Raw genomic sequence first — 20,653 nt, 5'->3', positions numbered from 1 at the left:
AAATTGATACCCAACATGTCACGCTTTGAAATTGGGTCTGCTCGTGGAATGGTGACAAACTTTTACCCTTAAAAATCTCCATAGGCGACGTAAAAAAATTTCCACAGGTTACCAGTTTTGTGTTACAGAGGAGGAGGTCCTGTACTAGAATTATTGCTCTCGCTCTAACAATTGCGGCGATACCTCACCTGTGTGGTCTAACCACAGTTTTTATATGTGGGCGCGACTTGCGTATGCATTTGCTTCTGCGCGCAAGCTCGGAGAAAGACAGGGTGCTTTTTAAATTTTTTTTTTTTTTTCTTATTTATTTTACTTTTTATTTTTAGACTGCCCTTTTAAAAAAAAATAAAATTTGATCACTTTTATTCCTATTACAAGGTAGAGCTGCACGATTCTGGCCAAAATGAGAATCACAATTTTTTTGCTTAGAATAAAAAGATCACGATTTTCTCACGATTCTCGCGACGTAAAATCTTTCACATTATACAAAAAAAAATTGGGCTAACTTTACTGGTTAGTTTTTTTTTAATTCATTAAAGTGTAATTTTTTCCCAAAAAATTGCATCATTTGAACGACTGCTGCGCAAATACAGTGTGACATAAAATATTGCAACAACCACCCTTTTATTCTCTAGGGTCTCTACTAAAAAAAAAAAAAAAAAAATATATATATATATATATATATATATATATATATATATATATATATATATATATATATATATATATATATATATATATATATATATATATATATATATATAAAATGTTTGGGGGTTCTAAATAATTTTCTAGCAAAAAAAATGATTTTAACTTGAAACCGAAAAAGGTTTAGTGTTTAAGTGGTTAAACTTCCCTCATTTACACACCAAAGTGTATTCCTTTGATCTAAAGGACAAATTGCTACAATGTTTCTACTTAAGTTCCACTGCTAAAGAATGTTGTGATTCTTTTTTTTTTCCTTTGCTTTTGATGGCTGTCTGCTTTAGCAGAGCAGAGAGCATTCTCTGCATAGAAAGAATCGGGAAATAATTTTTTCAAGATCGCAGCGGGGAAAAAAATCGCGATAACGATTCTTAATGATTAATCGTGCAGCTCTATTACAAGGGTTGTAAACATCCCTTATAATAGAAAAAAAAGCATGACAGGACCTCTTTATTGTAAGATCTGGGGTCAAAAAGACCTCAGATCTCACATTTACACTTAAAAGCAATAAAAAAAGTGTGTGTGTTTTTTTTTTTTTTTTTTTTGTTCTTTTTTCCAATAAAAAAAAAATTGTCCCTTTTTTTTTTTTTTTTAAGGCCATTGGGCGGAAGTGATGTTTGACATCGCTGCCGTCATCCAATGGCATAGAGTCTAGTGGGGGGCCATCATTCCCTCACTCAACTTGGTGCCAAGCCAGAAAGGTTCGGATTGTCTCTGCCACTACCGATGGCTCCGGTAAGCAGTGGAGATGACCGGGACGCAGTGGGAGGGGGGTGGGCACCTTTCCCGCTGCCGATAAAAGTGATCTTGCGGCAAATCCGCTGTAAAGACCACTTTTATCCTATCCGCCCGCCGCTAAAGAAAATACCGGATTATGGCAGCTCTCTGCTGCCATAACAATGGCATTTAACGTCAAAGGACCGACGTATATCAACGGCGGGCGGTCCGGAAGTGGTTAAACTGCTAATCTACTGGAATTTTCATGCACAACCATCTCTAGGGTTTACAGATAATGGTCTGCAGTTGTGTGGATGAAAATGCCTTTTTGATGTCGGAGGAGAATGGGCAGATGGGCAACAGTAACTCAAATTACCACTTGTTACAACCAAGGTATGCAGAATACCATCTTTAAATGCACAACACAATGAACCTTGAAGCAAATGGGCTACAGCAGCAGAAGACCACACCAGGTGCCACACCTGTCAGCTAAGAACAGGAAACTGAGGCTACAATTTGCACAGGTTCACCAAAATTGGACAATAGAAGATTGGAAAAACGTTGCCTAGTCTGATGAGTCTTGATTTCAGCCTCAACATTCAGATGGTAGGTTTAGAATTTGGCGTAAACAACATTAAATCCATCCTGCCTTGTGTCAATGGTTCAGGCTGGAGGTATGATAGTGTGGGGGATATTTTCTAGGCACACTTTGGGCTCCTTAGTACTGATTGAGCATTGTTTCACCAGATCTCAATCCAATAGAGCACCTTTGGGATGTGGTGGAACGGGAGATTAGCATCATGGATGTGCGGCCGACAAATCTGCAGCAACTGCGTGATGCTATCATGTCAGCATGGACCAAGATCTCTGAGGAATGTTTCCAACACCTTGTTGAATCTATGCCACCAAGAATTAAGTCAGTTCTGAAGTCAAAAGGGGGTCCAACCCGGTACTAGCAAGGTGTACCTAATAAAGTGGCCTGTGAGTGTATTTCAATCCTTAACCACTTGCCGACCGCCGCATGTACATGTACGTTGGCAGAACGGCACGGCTGGGCAAATGGGCGTACCTGTACGTCCCTTTGAATTTGCCACTGTGTGGTCGCGTGCGCTACCCTGCCACGAGCTCCATGAGTAGGATCGCAGGTCCTGTGGACTTGATGTCCGTGGGGATACCCGCAATCATCTCACAGAGCTGAAGAACGGGGAGATGCTAATGTAAACAAGCATCTCCCCGTTCTGCCTAGTGACAGTGTCACTGATCATAGCTCCCTGTGATCGGGAGTGGTGATCACTGACGTGTCACTCGTAGCCACGCCCCTAACAGAATCACTCCCTAGTACACACAACCCCTTCCTAGCCAGCTAGTGGTTAACCCCTTCACTTCCAGTGTCATTTTTACAGTAATCAGTGCAATTTTATAGCACATAATGTCGCAGTCACGATAAAAATCGCAGATCGCCGCCATTACTGTTACAAAAATTTTTTAATAAAAATGCCATAAAACTAACCCCTATTTTGTAGATGCTATAACTTTTGCGCAAACCAATTAATAGACGCTTATTGCTATTTTTTTTTTTTTTTTTTTTTTTTTACCAAAAATATGTAGAAGAATATGTATCGGCCTAAACTGAGGGGAAAAAAAAAAATTTATAGATTTTTTTTGGGGATATTTATTATAGCAAAAAGTAAAAAATAATGTGTTTTTTTTTTTTTTTCAAAATTGTCACTATTTTTGTTTATAGCGCAAAAAATAAAAACCGCAGAGGTGATCAAATACCACCAAAAGAAAGCTCTATTTGTGGTAAAAAAAGGACGGCAATTTGTTTGGGAGCCACATCGCACGACCGCACAATTGTCAGTTAAAGCGACGCAGTGCCGAATCACAAAAAGTGTTCTGGTCTTTGGCCAGCCAAATGGTCCGGGGCTTAAGTGGTTAATGTGTAATTGGATGAATTTGGATCTGTAAGATGATTGGTCAGTATTGAGCCAATGGTAATTCAAGTTAACTTCTTATCTCAATGTACTAAGAATATATATACCAAGGCAAATGATTTGTTTGGCGGAGATCTGCCACCTTACTCCCCGCACAGTACATCCTGGTTCTTGAATTTCACTGCTGTAGGAAAAACGTATCCATAATACTCGCCCATAAAGTCCTAAACAAGAAATGAAAAAAGCAAAAAACAGGACTGTGGGAAGAAAGAAGAAGAGAGAAGAAAGAGGAGAAGTTGAAGAGAAAAGAGGGAGGGGAAGAGAAGGTCCCACGGGAGACCACCACAATGGGGAGTCTTGTCAGCGTTCTCAGTTTGAAAGCAAAGTTCAAACATCAGTACCGTGTACAAGTACCACTACTAGTCTAATGGTCTATACATAATCATTTATCATACTCTAGTATAATTGCACTGCATTATGTAATGAGAGCGTTTGGGGAACACTGACCCGCAGTTCTCCTAGGATGACTACCTAATTGCAGTGGACAGAGCTACTCTATCCTTTTTCCAGTGTCTAAGTACCTACTTTTGGTTTTAGATACAATAGAGAAAAATCGATATTTTTGTAATGATTTTATTTCTTTTTATGACCCTGTTGGGGTAATACCCCCCCTTTTCGTGGCTACTGTACAAGAAATGAAGGGAAAGGGGGTGCAGTCAGTGTCGCTATTAGAAATCATTGGGCCTCATACAGGTTACCTGAGGGCTTCCCCAGTACCTGGAGAAGAATGAGGCTAATCTGTTGCTGCCTGCAAAGTCCATCTCCAGGGAAGCAGCCATCACCTTGCCTGGCCAGATGGCATGCTGATCCTGGCACTCCTCTCCAGGCTTCGGCTACAATGTTCTCGTTGCTGGTCTCCCCATAGCTAGCTCCACTCCTATCCACCTAATATAGAAAGGGAGAAGGTGTGATCCACTCAGAACTCCCTGGACAACATCGCAAGGAAAGGGTCGCATAGCAAAGCAGAGTACACACTTCAAGTACAGATTCTTGTATCTCCCATGTTCCTAACAGATACATTGGTGTAGTCAGAACTGGCAATAACTGGTCCTCAACATGGAAAGGACTGACCAGAGTCCTCCTGCTGGCATTAATCACTCAGTGCCCCTTGTTTTGGTTGGGAGATTATCATTCGATCTGAATTAGAGCGATTTCTATCTCTAGTATGCCATACCAGGGCTCCTCTGCTGATCTTATAGAGCCTGGTACTGGAGAACTACCTGTACCCCCCTGTTGGTGGCTCTAGGTAGTGCAGTCATCCACATGGCAGGAAGGCAAATCAGTCAGATCATTTGAGGGAGCAGGGGGTGGGGCTGCACTGTGTGTGTGTGTCTGTGGACGCACACAGCCCGGCTCGGGTGGGAGACCGCATGTCTGCCCCAAGCAAGCAGCTTGCTCCAGCATGTCTGCCCCAAGCAAACTATTGCATAGAGCAGGCAAACCTACTGTTAACATGTTTTTCAGAACCTTTTACATCTGCTTTAATAAACGTCCTGTGGCCATATAAATGGCATATTATGGAATGTCCTGTTTTCTGAGGTTTCATGTTACCATGGCAGTGCCACATTTCAGTAGATTTTCTGGATTTCGAAAGTAAAGTTTTATTTCCTAGAAGAAATGCGTGTGCTCCTAACATGTTCCCCCCTCCCTTGGTGACAGGTGTACTATGCTGTCTTGTGTTGACATATTGGGCTTCATCCCACTCATCCTGGCATGTAAAGATGAAGAGCTTTATGCTTCTAGTAGAAGAGAATGGCTGCTTCGGCATTGGTTATTATGGGATAGCTACATACTGAGCTGCCGTCTTTTGAGTGTAACATGCCAAAAATTAAGTGAGACTGGTAAAAAAAAAATCACGTCGATGTCAGATTGGTAGGCAGTTATACATTAAGTTGCAAATCGTCATTTCTGGTAAGGGGGCAATAACCGTTTCTGAGGCCAAGGTTGTATATACTTTTTCAGCAGTTTTACATTACATATATTTTTTGTAAAATAAATGATAGGGCACATTAGGACTCATGTACACTGCTGCTGGTAAACGGACGTTCAGAGGCAGTTGGATGCTTTTTTCAACTGCCCCTGAACTCATCCAATGTAATCTTATGTGTACATGTACACAGGTTTTAGGTAGTTTTCGTTTTATAGGCTTTTTTCTTAAGGCAAAAAAATGAGTTCAGACACCAACGTTTCCAACGCCAAACACGTATAAATGTGGTAACTCGCGTTTACAGGCGTTTTTCATTTTTGGCCATTTTGGAAAAAATAAATAATTTTTTTTCAGATGCTTCTAAATGCAAACGCGGCTAAATGCGGCATGTAAACGCGGCAAAACGGATGTTTTAAACGTGGGTTACTATCTGTTAAGTCGTTCAGGAGAGGTTTTAAAAACGTCCCGTGTACATCAAGCCTAAGGCCTCTTTCACACGAGAGATCCTTCCGTTTTCGGATGAAAAACGGACATACATGTATCCCTATGGAACGTCGGATGTCAGCGGTGACATGTCCGCTGACATCCGACCCGCTCCGATCCGAAAAGTGTAACGGAGGAAAATCCTACTTTTCCATCCGTGATCGGATCGGGTGACGACGGACACTACTGTCCGTCATCATCCGCTCCCCCATAGGGGAGAGCAGTGCTCTGACAGGTCCGTCGCTGCACAGTGTGCAGCGATGGACCTGTCATCTTTCTGCTCCGCGATCCCCGCTGAACAAGCGGGTGTTCACGGGGCGGATCATCACTGATCCGCCTCGTGTGAAAGAGCCGTAAGTCTTGTGTTCTTATTCAAGTGTATCACATTTATCAGAAGGCACTGATTAAAGAAGAATCTAATGTTTACCTGGTCAAATATGTTGAATAACTTCCATGGGATGTGTTTATTTTTTGCATGATTATATATGCAAGAGAGAGATGTTATTGCTGTGTGTGGTTGCCTTCTCGCTACACTTGAAGTAATGATGGTTAACAGATTTTAAAAGAAATTAAAACTAGTATAAAGCCCCTTTCACACAATGTCCGTTGATCTCCGCTGAGCTGGCGGATGACAGGTCCCTCTCTGCTCACTGAGCGGGGAGGGGCTTGTCAGGCGCTGCTGCCGCCTATGGAGGGATCAGATGAAAACGGACGGCATGTCCGTTTTCATCAGAACTCACCTGATCCGATCCGCCAGCGACGGACCTGGACGTAGGGCCATTCGTCTGCTTTTAGCGGATCGGACCGGGTCGGATGTCAGCGGACATGTCTCCGCTGACATCCATCGCTCCATAGGCTAACATGGAGCGCCCGTTCAGGGCCGCCGTCAAAACTGACAGGCGGACCTGAGCGGTCCGATCGTGTGAAAGGGGCCTAAGGCACATAGTCATGTGAAACCCTAAAGGGGAAGTTCCATTTTATGCCCTCCTCTTCTATTTTTTTACATTTTTTGGGAGGGGGGGGGGGGACGGGTATCTGGTTTTGGCAGGTACCCCCTCCCACTTTTATTCAGATCACCATGGAGATTCCACCGGAAGTTCAACTTCACAATCGCCACCCCCCACCCACGCCTGTAGCCTTCTGGGACACGTCTTAGGACCCAGAAGGCCACGGGACCATTCACAAAGTGCTGCGTGGCTTGCGCATATGCAGTGGACAACCGGCCACAGTAAACATGCCAGTGCTGCAGACCTGAAGACTGACGAAGAATTGGTTCAAGTGAGGATGTCGCCGGATCCCTGGACAGGTGGGTGTCCTTTTATTTAAAGTCAGCAGCTACAGTATTTATAGCTGCTGACTTTTAATTTTATTTTTAGACTGAAGAACCTTCTACAAGTACACCCCATGGAAGTTGTACATTGTCATGTTTTTAGGATTTCCCTCCGATGAAACGGCTGTGGTAATTACTAAGGCAGTGAAACTGATCAAATCACATGTGCAAAATAATGGATGGCCCGAAAACATGACCTGTTGGGGCGCCTGGAGGGCTGGAGTTGAGAAACACTGTCCTATGGGGTCAAAATTGTGCTGGAATTGCACCAAAGTAGTTAAGGAACCTATCCCAAAATCGTGGCATGCTGAGTTGCACTTATGTGAACGGGCACCATTAAAAAAACAAAGTGACTTTCATTGTCATGCAATTCTGTGCGACTCCAGTTGCATCTGAAATCAAATTAGTGTAGATGGAGCCTAACTGCTCTCCAGTCTTTGACATTGGCTGAAATTTTTGTCCATATCTCCTGCAAAATCCATTCAGTTGCAAGGTTTTTGTAGGTTTCCTTGCATAAACTGCCAAATTCAAAATCCCCTTACAAAATGTCAATGAGACTGAATTCAGAGCTTTGACTAGGACAGTCCATAATCCTTTATTTCTTATTTTTGAGCCATACCTTGGTGGATTTGCCAGTGTGCTTCCTATCATTGGCGTGTTCATTTCCGTTTCAGGCTGCCCTAAAACAGTAAAGCACCACTATAACCTTTCCACCACTTTGCTTCACAGTTATGAGGTTATTCTCCTGAAATACTGTCTTCAGTTTGTATGCAGCAAGGTCCCATGCCTCGTTTTGATCTAATGAGGACCTTCAGGGCCAGGGATCGCTGATATTCTTCTGTATGTAGTGGGTTGTGAGGCATGGTGGGAGCAAATTAGTTAGTTATTGGGCGCCAGACACTTCTTGAATACAAAAAGTTTATTTCTCTTAAACTTTTTGGGGGAGAGGAGAGGGTTAGGACCAGGATATCCTTAGGTAGTAGCAAGATTAATTGGCAGACTCCAAGACTTCAATAGGAGGACAGCCATGCAGGGAAAGGCATCCAGCAAGATGCCACATCTGCATGTGCAGGAATTCTGTCTCCTATGGCAACAGTCTTTACCAGTTCCTAACATAAAGCTGAACAGTTCCTCTCTATTCCTCTACAATCGCTCCTTGTAGTTCTTTAGCACACTGAGCTCCCGGTCTCTCACTAGGCTCACTGATTCACTGCCACCTGAATTCCTTGAGCTCCTCCAATCTTCATGTGGTATCTTCCTCAAGCATCACCCCTGCTTCTCTGCTGGCTCCCTAGCTTGGCACTCTAGATACTGCTCAAGCTTCACCCCCGCTGGCCTGTTTGGTCCCTGGCTTGACACACTAGGCTGCTCTGCAAGCGTCACCTCCGCTGGCTGGGTCCCTGGCTTGATATCCACTGAAGTTTCCTGATTCTTCACTGTCCCTGGTTGGTGAGAATGCTGCCCTGGTACTTGCTTCAGTTACTCACTGTGGTCCCTGGTAATTAGGAGGATAGTCCCTTACTGGCGACAGCTTCTCCTCTAACTCCGACCACGACAGGTTCTCCGACCGACACAGCCGTCACTGTTGGTTGGACTGCAAGCCGCAATCCCAACCCTGCACTGCTCTCTTGCTTCTGGATAGGCCCTCAGACAGCCTAGCAGCCAGATGTGCCTATGCAAAACCAACTGCACAGAGGAGGTAAGTACAGGCATACCCCACTTTTAAGTACACAATGGGGTTTATTTACTAAAGCTGGAAAGTGCAAATTCAGGCTCACTTCTGCATAGAAACCAATCAGCTTCCAGGTTTTATTACCAAAGCTTATTTGAACAAGCTGAGGTTAGTAGCTCATTGGTTTCTATGCAGAAGTGAGCCTTATTTTGCACTTTCCAGCTTTAGTAAATAAACCCCATTGTGTACTTAAAAGTGGGGTATGCCTGTATGATGTTTGTTACTGAAAAAAAAATGAGGGTTTAGTACCCCTTTAGTGTTTAGGAGTGCAGTATTAGAAGGTTTTAAGCTCTTTCAGAGCCAAACTCTAAATTGATGCAATGTTTTTATTACAGCAGCAATTACAGTAAGTAAATAAAGTAAAGACACGCTTTTTTTAAATCCTAGGTTTTATGTGATTAAAATAATTTACACAAACGGATGCTATAATATATGCAATTTTATAGTAGACTTACCAGCAATCTTTCAACCAGTGAATGGCATTGTAACAATAACACAATTATTCACTGGCCCTATTCCCATTGGTCATAATGCTGTGTCTCTATTAATGAAGAGGCTAGGTGAAAGAGACTGTTTCTAAGCAACTGTCACTTTTTTTTCCCCATCCATGTGATTCAGGTAAGGTTAGGCATGTCAGAAGTTGTACCCAGAGAAAAAAGGATTGTAATACAGTATAATATATAGTAAGCTTGTTGTTTAGACTTCATATATATTTCTAGGTCATAAAACTCCTAATTAACCTTTAATGCAGTTTTGTGCAGTTTAGTTACATTTTATCCAATTTTTATTTTGAGACCGTGCTGTTTAGAAGGCAAGGTCTTTCCATCTAGATGGTTTACCTGCACTGACAGGTATACATTTAATCATAGAACACTTTTAGGGGTTCAGGTTACATGGCTGCAGTAGTAATACAAGCAATTTACATAAGTGTAGGCTGAGTAGGAACCATTGTAGACATGCGTAATTGTACGATATATGTGGATCTGACATTTTTGTGTGTACATCACCTTTACAGAAAAATAGACACTGCATTATGATGGGAAATGACCATTCATCTCTTGGTGAATTGGATAGAAATTTGTAGTGTAATTGGCCAGCTAAGGTTATATTTCAGATTTTAAATGTTGACTCTTGGCTGCTCAAAGACAGTTAATAGCTGATATTCCATGCATTTGATTTCATCAAGAGCAAGAATTCGATTTTGGAAGCACATAGCCTTGGTCAGGACTCAAAACCGGTTAAAATAACATTCATAAAGACTGACTGCCTTAGAGCTTAGTCTGAGCAGTTTAACCTGGGGGACTCAAACAGGTAAAGTTTAAATAAAAAAAAGACTGGGGTGGGGATAGGGAGTACTCTAGGACAGTGTTTCTCAACTCCAGTCCTCAAGGCGCCCCAACAGGTCATGTTTTCAGTCTTACCATTATTATGCACAGGTGATTTAATCAGTATCACTGCTTTAGTAATTACCACAGCCATTTCATCTGAGGGAAATCCTGAAAACAAGACCTGTTGGTGCGCCTTGAGGACTGGAGTTGAGAAACACTGCTCTAGGATACCATGATCTTTTTTTTTTTTTTACCTACTAGCAGAAATGTGCAGACGGGTCTGATGAGTCTGAGAGTAAAAAAAGTGTGGAGAAATATCCTTAACTGCTTCCGGACCGCCCCACGTTCATTTACTGTGGCAGGGCTGCCTGGGAGCGCAGAATCGCATACCTGTACGTGATTTTGTGCGTGCGGTTTAGGAGGCGGGTGCGATGGCCACCTCGACCCGCCGATGTAAACAAAGCACACCGTTGATTTGTCAGGGGGGAAAGTAAGAGATCATGTTTCAGCTAAACAGAATCACCATCTCTCTTTTCCTCCAGTGAATCCACTCCCCATCACAGTTAGAAACACCTCCCAGGGAACACATTTAACCCCTTGATCGCCCCCTAGTGTTAACCCCTTCCCTGCCAGTGTCATTTATACAGGGATCAGTGCATTTTTTTTTTGCACTGATCACTGTATTGGTGTCACTGGTCCCCAAGAAGTGTTACTTGGTGTCAGATTTGTCTGCCGCAATGTTGAAATCAATATACGCTTATTGGGATTTTTTTTTACCAGAAATATGTAACAGAATACATATTGGCCTAAATTGATGAAGGAATTTTGTTTTTTTACAGTTTTTTTTTTTTTGGGGATATGTACTATAGCAGAAAGTAAAAAATATATATATTCTTTTTTTCAAAATTGTGGGTTTTTTTTTTTTTTTTGTTTATCAAATACCACCAAAAGAAAGCTCTATTTGTGGGGAAAAAGAGGACATTTTATTTGATTTTGTTTCGGTACAGCATCGCACGGCCGCGTAATTGTCAGTTAAAGCAACGCAGTGCCCATATAGCAGAAAATAGCCTGGTCAGGAAGTGGGTAAAACCTTCCGTGGCTGAAGAGGTTAAGGCTCCTTTCACACTTGTGCGACCTGAAAGTCACGCAATTTTTTTTGCCCTGATTTTTTTTTTTTCCTTGGGATTTTGACGTGACTTGAAGCAATGCCTGCGTAATCTTGAGATTTGTAGACCTCAAGTCTCATCAAAGTCGGACTAAAGTAGTACAGGGACTACTTTTGAAGTCACTGCGACTTGAAGACGCACAGATATGAATGGTACGCTTTGAAAATCATGGGGTACGACTTGTCATGCCACTTTGGAGTCACAGGACAAGTCACGCAAGTGTGAAAGGGGCCTTAGCTGGGTCAAACAGAGACTTTTCAGTGGTGTGCAGTAAGTAATGTAGATTGCAGTGTAGAAAACATCCAGTACACAGTGGATTGTTATTATATTCAGCACTATGAACAGAGCCAAGCCGTGTATCCGTATATAATGTACACCACAGTGTACATATCAGTGCAAATTTCAGTATACAACAGTGTGGCATATCTAAGGTATAGCACGTTGTACTGAGTGGAGCGGTGTGACATATATAATGCATAGCACAGTGTACAGATTGGAGGGGTTTGCAGTATGCAGCAGAATGTATAACGTAAAGTGTGGAGTATATAAATATAAAGCACAGTGTATGCAGTACAGAATGCACCACACATTGTAAAGAGTGATTCCTCAAACAGATGCTCAAAATGTTGATGTTATTGAGAAACAATACCTGCCAATTATGGGTATGTCAAGAATAACTGGCACACTGATAGATAAGCATGGTAAAGAAATGACATGTGAAGGGTTGTAAACCCTCCTTTTGTTATTTTTCTAAAAAAAAAAAAAAGTGCCTATACTTACCTGCTCTGTGCAATCGTTTTGCACAGAGAAGCCCCAATCCTCTTCTTCATTGGGTGCCCTGCCGGCGCTCTCCAGGCCTTTCCTCTTCATCGGGTGCCCCCATGGAAAGCCGCTTTCCATGAGGGCACCTGTGCGGGCTCACTCCTGAGTCCCGCTGCTGCTTCCATTGACACAGACAGGGGGACTTGGCCCTGCCAAGTTCCCGTCTAAGTTTTTCACCTTAATGCATAGGAGGCACACAATGGGGAAATTATGCAATGGGAGAAAGACACTGAACAGTAAACACAGAACACCATAATCAGCAGATTACACAACAGCAGGAGACCCCACCATCAGATTTTTTTTTAAGCTGATTATAATCATCTGCTTTGAGTCTAGGAGGGGATTGAAGCAGTTAATGCTGGTTTGGCTGTTGGTTCTATACTCCCAGAAAACACACAGGTCCTGAATCTGTATCTGGATCCTCCAGTTCTCAGATTCTGTCTGTTTCAGGGAAACATGGACTTGAACCTGAAGTAAAATTACTCCTAAGGTCTCCCAGGCAAAAACCTCCTAAAGAATAGAGCCCCCTAAAATGCCAGGGCACAGAGTCAGCAGGCAAGAGGCAAGCCTACAGTCCCCTCCAAAAACCCCTGTCCTGGTTGGGTCTGTCACACTTCTGTCCTGGATAGTCCCTTATACTGTATTAGCCTTGCCGTCCCTCCAGTAACTACAAAAAGCATACCCTCCAAAGTCAAAGCATCTGCCAGTTTTAAATGAGCTGCCAGGTTTTTGGGGTACTATGGTGGCCAGTTTATTTACAGCTGGAATCACACCTTTTATTTTATAGGCCTTATGTACACTGCTGCTCCTAAACTGAAATTTTTGAGGCTTCTGCCATTTTTTTGCCAAAGCCCCTGAATGAACCCTCGATAACCGTCCATGCACACGTAGAGGGTTATTTGCTACAACTGGAGCGTACAAAATCTGGTGCAGCTGTGCACAGAAACCAATTGGCTTCCAGGTTTTATTGCCAAAGTTTAACTGAACAAGCTGAAATTAGAAGCTGATAGGCTACCAAGTGTGAAGGGAATCACTTTTGGTCTGGGGGCCGCTGGAACCTAGAATCCCTTGAAGAGGATGGGAAACCCTTGTTTCAGCTCCCCATGCTCCCACCTATGTCTAATTGAAAGAGCTGATCACATTGGCCCCTGTACAATGTAGCAGACGGATAGTCTGGTACTGGTGGGCTCCTGCTATTGTGAGAAGGTGTCCTGTGTTTATACTTATGATTATGTGGATTGTGTCTTCTGAGTTAGGAGATGACAAGGCTGACCTGAAGGGTCAAACCTCTGAGTCACCTAGGCTGGTTAAATGATTAGCTAATTAGCTCCTGTTAATTTATGTTTCTGGTTACAGTTTATATTGTTAGGGTAATATGATCCTCAAGTGTACAAAAGCCTGTATACTTACATAATAAGTAATCACTTACATAATCACTTACGTAATAAACTGTTCTATTTCTGGTGTACTGCAAAACTGGTGTTGCCTGGTTCTTGGGGTTACTATAGCCAAATCCATTGATTCCGTGTTCCTGCAAGCTAGTGTCGGCCAGTGTTGTACATTTGGCTGTAATATCTTATATCTGAAAGTCCGGACTGGAGGAAGCAGTGTACCGACAGAAGCACTCAAGCGGAGTGTGACGGGGTTCCGTTATACCATGCACAGCTGCACCAGATTCTGAGTGCTCCAGTTTTAGTAAATCAACCCCATAGGCTTTTAGGGGAGTTTAGGAGCAGCAGAGTTTAGAGTCAGTCAAAGCTCCTTCTCCTGAATGCAGAAGAATCGCGTTCAGGAGAGGAGCTGTTGGGCATAAAAATGCCAAACTCGGCTAAACCAATAAGCACTAGGCACCTTTTAACACTCCAGCGTTTAAGTGCAATAAATAAATGCCCAATCACCAAACGCTGCTAAACTCACCTACACTGGTTTGAAAAAACAATGTTTACGGGAGTTTTAAACGCTGATTTTCTTCTGGCAGGAGAAACAATATTTACAATAAACCAGTGGGCATGAGGCCTTAAAGTGTTTTGATGTCCTGAAGTGTGAAAAAACACTTGTATTAAAATGCAGGCAAAATGTACCAAAGTACACCTCTATGCACATTAAAAATGTGCATTCATGTATCAAAACGTTCAATGAGGAACCTAAATATGTGCTTTTAAAATGCATGTATATCCAGCTTAATAGTGGGTGTCCTAGATACTGAAATAATCGTTGAGGTTGGATGCACACGCATTTAATAAAGGTAATGTTTTCAGCATACCTAAAGTGTTTTTTAGTTTATTTATTTATTTTTTTTTTAGGAGCGTGTTTGGTTCTAGTAAAATGAAGTGAGGCACATGGTGCAGAATGCAGTGTATCACACAGGTGACCCTCCACAGCCTACTCTATTTGCCAATTGTTGGGGGAATTTACGGTTGATATCCCTTTCCCATGTGTGAAGTGGAGCTCCAGCTTTCTGCACTACCCACAACACGGGATACATTAGTGATGTAAGATCCGATGAATTAAAACTCAACATGTGGCAGGGGATGCAGACAATCAACACATAGAAGTGTGTTGGACATGAAGATTCTGCCACAAGCTGTAGCAAAGTTTCGAGTAATGGGTGGTAGGATAGGAGATTTGCGAGCGTTGTATCTGCTTTTGCAATTATTTTTAAAGCTGACGCTGTTGCTTTACACATCGTAGAAAGATATCAACCAGCTTTGGTTTAAAGACTCATGTTTGGGGGCTCTGGTATCCCTAAACAGTTGGCTTCATTAGCTATCTGCTTATATCTCCTACTGTCTCCTTCAAGCAAGTTGGCCTTTAACGAGCATTAAGCAGATAACTAAAAGCAAGTCATATAGAAAATGGTTTCTTGATTGAAGCCTTGCATTCCCAATGCCCAGGTAGCAGCCTTACAGACACAGTTATGCATTAACCTGTGCAGGGCCATACAACATGCCCCACGTTCGAATAGAAACTTCTGACATAGAAATGTGAAGATTTTTGCTACTATAGGCTGTGTGAAGTAAATGGCACCCTGAAACTTTGTGATCAATGCACATCTAATTCAGGTGAAAAACAAGGTGCAGCTGCCAAATCTAAGGACTAGTGAGCTACCAAAATATATGATTTATATAGCCTGCACTGTGTCCGTGATGTATGAAAAATAAATAACTACCTAGGTTATGCGTCACTTATAAGTAAATTGACGCACCTCATTTTCTTCTCCAGTGTCTGAAAGGTGATGGTTGCTGAAGTGCAGCTCTCTGCATGGTAATACCAGGTTCTCAAGTGATTCCAGCAGGGATCAGATTGGTCAGCCAGATCTATTCCTACAACAGATGGGGTGCTAAGATAAGATGGTACCTGGGCCCAGCTACGATGGGAGGGGAAGTTTTAAGCAGGAATTTCCTGTAATGCGGCCAGTCGGCACTGGTCCTTCCAGATACAGAATCCTGGGCAGTTATTACTGACCAAGGTGTTTCTAGTGGGAAATGTACAGGTGCAGGGCAGTGTACTCCAGGAAGAGGGATTGAGCGTCTGAAGGGATATGGCTCGTTGTGATGGGTTAATCGGAGCCTGTGGCAAGATTTGGTCAGTGTTCCTGCAGTACTAGGGTCCTTTAAGAGAGGATCACTGTTTTGCTGCCATAGGTGTCTTCCTGGTTTTCTCTACTAGGAGTAGTGGTGTACATTATGGGTGCTGTAATGCTGCAGCTTGATGCAAGTCACATCTGAGGTTGTGATCATGCCAGTCTCCCCTTTCTTTTCTGGGGTCCCCCGTGTTTATTTTGTACTTCGGCGATAGAAATGGGAGCGATCACCTTTGCCAGCCTCCTCTCCAGTTGAGGAATGCGTGGATATAGATGAGGAGGCGGTAGGGATGGAACCTAAAGAAGGTCAGCAGTTGATTCCGCATCTGGCGAATCTGAACCCAAGGAAGTCCAGGGGTTGTCTGTCTCTCAGACGCAGAGGACGTTAGTGCATTTCCTCACTGAGATGGTTCAGGCCAATTTCAAGTTGCCACCTGCTGAGTCTTCATCTGTTAAAGTTATTATAAAGCTTTCTTTTTAAAAACAAAAAAAAAGACAGACAGGTACTAAGTCGACCATTTCATGGTGCATTTATCAGCTTATTGCCCAAACCTTTGGCTTGAAGGGTAAGAATACACATTTTCAAGTGAAGGTTTACTCTATACCAGAAGTGTTGGAGCTTCTTGAGCTATCCGTCATCAGGTGACAGTGGCTAAGGTTTGCAAGGCTGCAAACTGTTGTTCAGCACACGCTTTTAAAAGATTATACCATTATACCAGGAGGATTTAAGAGCCACTAAGGATGCTGCCTTTGGCCGCAGTATTTTGCAGGCTGCTGAGTAATTTCTTTTGGCCTGATGGTGGCTGCTGTCTCTCTCACCCTGTGTGCATTACATTGGGACATCATGATTTATAGCCTGCTCTGTGTCCCCTGATATACGAAAAAGAAAATTGGAGTCGCTCACCCTCTTTTGGTGTTCATTGCTTGTTACAAAATTGAGAAGTTTCCCGAGTAGGAGGGGTTATTTAGGGGGACTTCCTGTCTGTTTCTTCGGCCAGTGTCCATTCACCAATAGGTGGTGCGTAACCCAAGTAGTCATGATTTATAGCTTGCTCTGTGTCTTGTGATGTACTTCAAGAAATTGATTTTACAGGTAAGTACAAAAATCCAATTGGTCTTTTGGTTTTAGATTTTACTTTTAAGCCTGGACAGCAATGTGGTCATGGCAGTAGGCACTTACAGCCTACATGTGGGGAGTAAGGGGATGGGATATTCAAATGGGTAGCTTTGCTTCCTCCTCTATTAGCATGTAAAGTGTTGTAGAGTGGTGGGATACATGTGGGGAACAGGGGTTGACAGTTTGCATTTTTGCAGGGAACCCAGCCTAATGTATATTATAGGAGGCTGGCTTACAACTTTTTCTAGGCCAGAATGATGTACCATGCTTCAGCAGCCCCCTTTGGAAAACCTTGTTACATATTCCAGGAGGCCATGGGATCGCTTTCACAGTGCAGTTGATGGGGCAGAGCTGAAAGTCAACGGGGGCTAAGCTGCCTGAACCTTGTTGGGGATCAGGATGGCGGCTCTGACAACCAAAGAGTGGTTTGCTGCAGGACAGATCTAGATCCACTGGGCAGGCTGGTATGGTTCTTCTTTTTTTTTATTTTTATTTTTAGAACCCAACAAAACAGGAGAGAGGGAGGGTGGAGTTATATTCTGCTTTAATTAATTTGATTTCTCCCTGATTTGAGTATAATATATGGCATATTTTTGTTCTTGGCTATTTTATTATTTCTTTATTTTCTGTTGTGGCTTAATCCGAATATTTAGATAAAGCTACAATATAAAAAAAAAATAAAAATTGTGAAACATTTCATCTCGTTTACAACTAGAATATGGTAAAATGCGGTTTTAATTGATTAATAATCTAACTATATATTTGATTTGTCTGGTCCTTTTTATATTCTCTTTCCCTCATTTAACTCTGAAACCATATGTTTGTCAGTGTGTTTGGCAAATTTCAAAACGTGTTTTAAAAATGCTACTTCACTTGATCTGTCTTGATCTCCGTTCTAACTAGTACTGCAGACATGTTTTTCCATGTGTGATAAAGCATCGGTGGTAAATTCTACTTGGGTAAGTGCTCAGTGTTGGGTGGGGCAGCTGAAGAATCTATTTGTGTAAACCACCGCCAGACAATGAAATAAAATCATGCAGTTGCCAGGAGACTGGCTGCGCATCTTTGTGCTATGAAAACCATAGAAATATTGACTCAGGTCCACAAACTCTGGTGTGCAATTACAACCAGAGCAAAAGACCTTGTAAAATTCAGTGTTGCGTATTTTATAACTGCAGTATCAAAACAGCAAGCAAATACAGCTATTTACTTGATTTTCAAAACCACCCATCCTTTTTTTAAATTTGCGTTTAAAGCAAACCTGTTGGATGTGAAATCAGTGTTGCAGAACAGGCTGAAGGACTGAAGAAATTGCTTAAGTTGTTTTTCACACATGCTGCTATTGCAGAGTAAGCAGTAGTTAGGAAAATAATTGCTTTTGATGCCATTTGTTTTAAAGTGTATCTCTAACTAAAGCTGGCCATACTGCGTTTGAAATTTGGCCAGTCCAGTAGGGATTGGCCAAATTTGTTTAGTGTTTGGGCTCTCTTGCTTGACCAGAAGTCGATTGTTTAATCCAGCCCTTTTCACCCTGGGGTGCCTTGTCAAAATGTCTAAAAATGAACACAAATTGCCAAAAAATAGACAAGCCAGTGAGTGAATCAAGCCTGCCTTTAAGTTACACAAAGCCACAGGTTTTTATTGTGCACCATTACAACCATTATAGACCAGCAGCTGGCATCCTAACAATGATGTCATTGGTTGATAAGGAGGACATCCTGCATCTGCACAGCATCCTTGTTTGCCTCTCTCCTGCCCCGCTCTGTCAGCACTGGGGGCACAATAGCAGAGAGGCAGAAGAGAAACGCTAGGATACTAGTCTGTACTAGTTTGCAAAGATGGAGGAATAAATCTCCTTTAACCGCTTGCCGACCAGCCGCAGTACATACGGGTTCAGGGCGCGTGCATGTGCCCCCGCCAGCATTGCTGTGATTGAACACACCGGGACTTGGCACGTCCTTGCCAATGATTCATGGCCAGGACCTGCTGATCGACTGTGTTCAATCATAGCCCAGAGTCCAGGGCTGTGTACAGAGGGTGCAATCTCCTCAAAAAACAAGAGATATTTAGTAAAAAGGAGCCCGCATTAAATACCTTGCACATTGTTAGGCACACACTTAACCCTTGATTGCCCAAGATGTTAACCCCTTCGCAGTCAGTTTCATTAATACAGTGACAGTGTATAATATTGGCACTTATAACAGTGTCAGTTAGCCAGTTCTCGCAAAGTATCAGTGTCAGATCGACTGCCGCAGTATCGCAGGCCCACTATACGTCACTGACCACCGCCATTACTAGTATAAAAAAAAAAATTATATATATATATATATATATATATATATATATATATATATATATAAAAATTATTATTATTATACAGGATTTATATAGCGCCAACAGTTTGCGCAGCGCTTTACAACATGGGGCAGACAGTACACTTACAATACAAATCAATACAGGAGGGATCAGAGGGCCCTCCTCGTTAGAGCTTACAATCTAGAAGAGAGGGTCAAGTGGAAACAAAAGGTAATAACTGTGGGGAATGAGCTGATGGAAAAAATGAAAATACAGTTGTTAGGTATGGGTAGGATAGGCTTCTCTGAAGTGAAGGGTTTTCAGGTATCTTCTGAAAGCTAATAAAGTAGGAGATAAGCGGACAGATTGGGGTAAGGAGTTCCATAGGATTGGAGAGGCTTTGGAAAAGGCCTGGAGGCGAGCATGGAAGGAGGTGACAAGGGAGCTAGAGAGCAGGAGGTCTTGAGAGGAACGAAGAGAGCGAGTAGGTTGGTATTTAGAGACTAAGCTAGTGATGTAGCTGGGGGCGAAATTGTGGATGGCTTTGTATGTAGTTGTTAGAATTTTGAATTTAATTCTTTGGGCGAGTGGAAGCCAGTGGAGGGATTGACAGAAAGGAGTGGCAGACACAGAGCGATTGGTAAGGTGGATGAATCTGGCATCGGCATTCATAATGGATTGAAGAGGTGATAGACTATGTAGAGGTAGGCCAATGAGAAGGGAGTTGCAGTAGTCGCGGCGAGAGATGACCAGCGAGTGAATTAAGAGCTTTGTTGTGTCATTGGTTAGAAAGGGGCGTATTTTGGAGATGTTGCGGAGGTTGAGGCGGCAGGATTTGGACAGTGATTGGATGTGTTGCTTGAAGGAGAGTTCAGAGTCTAGGACTACACCTAGAACCTTGGCATGTGGGGATGGGCTTATAGTTGTGCCATCGATTTTGACAGAGAGATCAGGGGAAGAGGCATATGGGGGAGGAAAAATTATAAGTTCGGTTTTGGCTAGATTGAGTTTAAGGAAGTGGTGAGACATCCAGACTGATATGTCTGAGAGTAAATTACTGATACGTGAGGAGACAGAGGGAGTGAGCTGAAGGGTAGAGAGGTAGATTTGGGTGTCATCAGCGTAGAGGTGGTATTGGAAGCCATGGGAGGCTATCAGTTGACCCAGGGAGGCAGTGTAGATTAAAAATAGTAGAGGTCCAAGAACAGAACCCTGAGGGACCCCAACAGAGAAAGGAAGAGGAGAGGAGGAAGTAGAGTTATAAGAAACGCTAAAGGTGCGGTTGGATAAGTAGGAAGAGAACCAGCGAAGTGTACAGTCACGGAGACCAAAGGCGTGTAGTTTTTTGAGGAGGAGGGGGTGGTCAACCGTATCAAAGGCAGCAGAGAGGTCCAGGAGTAGGAGTACAGAATAGTGTCGATTGGTTTTGGCCGTTAGTAGATCGTTTGTTAGTT

General features: G+C 42.7%; 1 protein-coding gene across 1 annotated transcript in view; it reads left to right on the top strand.

Annotated features, from left to right (window-relative positions):
• TULP4 (TUB like protein 4) overlaps positions 1-20,653 on the top strand; it is a 276,431-nt gene that overhangs the window by 22,722 nt on the left and 233,056 nt on the right. The window lies entirely within an intron of this gene.

This window comes from Aquarana catesbeiana, linkage group LG04 (assembly GCF_042186555.1).
Source record: "Aquarana catesbeiana isolate 2022-GZ linkage group LG04, ASM4218655v1, whole genome shotgun sequence".
Lineage (NCBI taxonomy): Eukaryota > Metazoa > Chordata > Amphibia > Anura > Ranidae > Aquarana > Aquarana catesbeiana.
Note: the sequence above shows the minus strand (reverse complement) of the source record. Positions and strands in the feature narration are given on the sequence as shown.